At 35.4% G+C, this 4,616-nt stretch overlaps 1 pseudogene; it reads right to left on the reverse strand.

Annotated features, from left to right (window-relative positions):
* Positions 1–3,804: 3,804 nt before the first annotated feature.
* Positions 3,805–4,355, reverse strand: LOC140621410 (cytosolic iron-sulfur assembly component 2A pseudogene; annotated as a pseudogene).
* Positions 4,356–4,616: the final 261 nt, after the last annotated feature.

The following is a 4,616-nucleotide window of genomic DNA, read 5'->3' on the forward strand; positions in this document are numbered from 1 at the left end:
TACAGTATCTACCTTCTCATTGTACTAGTACAAATGCAACAGTGGTGAATAAATTATAACTAAGAAAAATATTAGTTTGAATTAAATTTTTTTACTTAAAAATCCAGCACTATTTTGGATCTTTGACAAATATTGTAAAGTTGATGAAGATTAGGTATGAAGGCCATTAGGTGCCTCAATGTAATTATATTTAAAAAATTACAATTACAAATGGAATGATCCTACATACATAAGCTGCATTTCAACTCTTATCCTCCTTGAAATTCTTAATAGGAAAAGTGAGGAAGTGGGGAAGCATTTAGTGGGATTGTATTTGGAGGAACATCAGTTCCCTTCATTATCATGAAATGTCAGTCCTAGAGCTATATCCACCAGGGAAATGGCTTCATACTTATTTGTAATGGCAGCAGGGAACCCACGTGTGGCCATTGAGACACATGCCACTATTTCAATGAGAAATAGAATACTACAAGAAGATGTACCATCCTGTTAAAATCACTGCTCCCTACTGAATTTTTAGAGACAATATAGATCTAATTTCCCAGGGAAAGAACATTATCTTCCTAAAAGTAGCATTCTAACCTGAAAAAAAAAAAAATGCAGAAATTCATGGAAAGCTAAAATTCAAAATTTAAGACATGCTGTTTCATTGGGCTAAACTGGAAAATCTATAGTAGGACTTGTTATATGCTGCTTCTCGTTACAGCTTGAATAAATAAACACAATCTTATAAGAAGTTTGAATTTTTTAATAAAACTTTGAAATTTGATAGAACTTTTATTTTCATGATTTTCCAGATCTCAAATCATGTTTAATTGAGAAAAATATTTTTAACAAAAATCACCTTTGAATTTTCTTAATTCATGTTGCCTAGCAACTTTTTACTTACAAAATTGTACAGTGGTTTCTACTGTCATATGGATTTTCTCAAGGGTTATACACAGAGGTTACTGTCTCCTTGTGTGAATGTATTTTGATTATTTATTCTTTCCACTAGTAGGTATACTTTCCTCCTGACAAATATGTCCTATGCAATATGACCTAGTTCAACTTAAGGAGAAATTAAAAGTCTTTGTGAATGTTTTAAATAACTATTGATTGAAACAGTAGAAAAAATGTATTCTAATTTGAACTTTGCTTTTTGCTATCTATTTACTTATCCGTTAAAATTAAAGACAATGATTCATACAAATATGTAACTTAGCTAGCAAAAGGCAAATTTTCCGGTGGACAGAATAGAGAAGGGCTGAACTCCAAGGCTGACAGGAATCAGAACTGAATTCCCTAGGATGCCGCTCACTGGGTATTCTGTGATAAGAACCTGGAAACCCTGTATCCCTGCCATGCTACTGGTATGGGAACTTTCCGCTTGGACCGAAGATGATCTGTGGAACCTCTTGAGGGCCTCTGGCTGTCTTGTCTTTAGGTTATATAGCGACTTCCATGATTAGAGTGATGACTTGGAAAATTAGTACAACTCCCAGGAAGAAATACCCCTTCCACTTGTAATGGAGAAAACCTGAACCTTCACCCTCCCTGGTACATTTCATCATGGAAACTAGGAAGAATAACTAGGAATGGCAGTAGAGGAAATTCAGTTTGCAATAAAGAGACGTCAAATCCTACAAGAGCAAGGCTTTAAAGAAGATTCTGGTTTATTTCAGTTAGAAGGTCAACGACTGAAGGCACGTACACCAACTATTAGAAATCTTTCAAAGAAAAATGAAAATACTGGTAGGTTACTCCATGAGACATAGAGGAAAAAGGGGGTTTAGCTATGCTTCAGCTGTATATTAACAAGTTGTATTCACAAGGCAGGTAAACAGTATTTGGATGCTTATTGTTACAAGTAATTGCTCAGGTATGGAAGCCTTCAATATTCAAAATACCAAAATTAAATTGATATGTCATTAAAGAGAACACAGAATAGCAAATGATGTAGAGGACCACAGTTGATTTTTTTTTTTTCTAAATTTGATACTCATTCTTCCAGAGGGTGTTAAAACAGATTGACTGCAAAGCTCAGGACTATGGCTTCATTAAATCTGTTGAAGTATTCAATTAGCAAAAATAATAAAAATGAAAATCAAACTGTGTTATGGGCAGAATGCAGGAAAGTTGGAGAATACTATCTTAAAGTCACTCCATACAGGGCTTAATATGTCAAACCACATTATGAAGCAGAGATTTAAAGCAGCCAACAGGGATCCCTGGGTGGCGCAGCGGTTTAGCACCTGTCTTTGGCCCAGGGCGCCATCCTGGAGACCCGGGATCGAATCCTGCGTCGGGCTCCCGGTGCATGGAACCTGCTTCTCCCTCTGCCTGTGTCTCTGCCTCTCTCTCTCTCTCTCTGTGACTATCATAAATAAATAAAAATAAAAAAAAAACTAAATAAAATAAAGCGGCCAACAAGCCTAGAAGTATGAAGATTTTCTTCTGTAACCTCAAGTAGAGAGAAAACTCCTAAAACGTCTCCTGAAATGCAGGTTGGGTCCTATATTTAGTTCTTTACACATTTAATTTAACTGCAAATGTTCTGACTTGAATAGGAGACCCCACTGAAATAAAAGCAAAGTCAACCTCTGAAGAAAATGTTGGGATAAAGTGTCCACATCCTAGATTAAAAACTGGTAAAATACTATATTTTCCATTTTGACTTATTTAATACAAATATTGTTTTCTGTTAAGCAGCTACTGATAGAAAAATTTAATACAGTTTTCTCATTTAAAGAAATGTTGAAATGAGAACAAAAACTATTTCAGCTCAGTCTTGATATTGAACTGTATTACACATACCAAAAATATTAACTCTAGGAAAAAAAAAGTCCCTGTCATTGGAAACTGCCACCCAAAATACACAAATAAGTTTTTCAATCAGTAGTTGATCATTCAGTAACAGAAAATTATTTCAGTTGTCTGGACATATATTCTTCGTGGGAACGAACCAGTAAGTTCACAAAATGGTCTAAGCTTATATTAAGTAATTAATGAACACATAAGAACCTATTTAAAATAACACAAATCTCATTTTAATGGACTCTTTTCAAAAATATTCATTAGATTCAAGCAGTTTGTGACCTTAGTTAGTCCAAAGAATGAGAGATTTACCTAAATGTTAATATTATGAAAGCTAGCAGGTGTGCTATCCAGAAATGTGCCTCTTTAGCATAAGGATTTAAAAAAATATGATTGTTATGAGAAAGAGTAGACACAGGAGAAGCTCTGAAAACAGAGTGGAAGCCACTCCTTACATGGAAAACTTACATTTATAGAGGATATGTCCATTGTAAGCATATCTTCCTCTCTGTAACAGAAGGGGAAGGGTGGTTCTAAATCACAAGAAACCCTTTGGGTAGACAAGTTTGCTTAACAAAACGTAACACGTGTTTACCTTACTTTTCCTGATAGCTACATCCTTCTCTCTTTTGTCATTAGCTGAACAAGAGATGTATGTATGTATTTATTACAAGAATTCTTCTTATTTATTCTACAGAGTAATGATTTAAATTGAATACATTTGGCCACAGTAAATATTTGACATGAAAAGTAGTTGTATCAGAAGAGTTATCAGAAAAATAGCAACTCATCTGACACATAATAACTAGAAAATATTTTTCTGTCTGACTATTTAAGTGTTACATATCCTGAGAATGTTATACACCGAACAAAGTACTACCTATAATTAAATCCTGTCTGTACATCATCTGTTTAAAAAATGTCTAAAAATCATCTGTTAAAAAGTGTACAAATCACCTATGTATTAAACATGAGTCTTACATTTTGTGAAGAATTTAAACAAATATATCAAAAAACTAAATTTAAGTGGCTCCTATAACAGCTATTAGGTTCAAAAATATATGGTTTCATGATTTCCTGTAAATTGGGAGTTTCCACTGTAGCTGTCACTTGCTCTATGTCATTTATCTGTTTGTTGAGGTTTTCCTCTGTTGAGTGGGTTTCTTCAGAAAAGCAGATTTCCAACTTCATGTTTAAATGCCTGCTGGAGTTTTACTCTTAAGCACAGACCACTAAGGGTTGTCAAAGAGCAGTGAGGTATTGTTAGCATAAACTTGATGATAACCAAATAGTCTTCATTTCTCTCTGGAACCTCCACACTACTTTTCCTTGCCACTTCCAGTTCCTCTCTGGGCCCCAGATTTAATCAAATCATAAACATCCAGTGGTTTCTCTTCTATGACCTGGGGGTGCTGGGCAGCTCCCCACTCAAAGAGACAGGAGAGCTAGGGTACTGTGCTCAGTGTCCAGGAGAGCAGCCAGGACATCAGCTCCATTCTCATGCTCCATCATCCCTGGTGATGGGGGAACAGAGGACTAGCTGAGGACAAAGCACATTGACAAATCCTTGAAACGGAGAGTCTATGAACCCAACTGCCTTGATGTGAATGCTTTGCTAAGGGCAGAAGGCAATCTTAGGCTAACTCCCAGGAGCCTGTAAATCTACTTTAACATATAAAAATTCCTTTAGAAATTTCCTTTATCTCTAAACCCCCAAGATACATGTTGGCAATCATCCCCCAAGCACATGGCCTACCAACATACATCTCAAGGGTCTCATGACTCAGGTTTTATTAGACAGTAATAAGTAATAAGTAATA

This window comes from Canis lupus, chromosome 30 (genome assembly GCF_048164855.1).
Source record: "Canis lupus baileyi chromosome 30, mCanLup2.hap1, whole genome shotgun sequence".
In the NCBI taxonomy this organism is placed as follows: domain Eukaryota; kingdom Metazoa; phylum Chordata; class Mammalia; order Carnivora; family Canidae; genus Canis; species Canis lupus.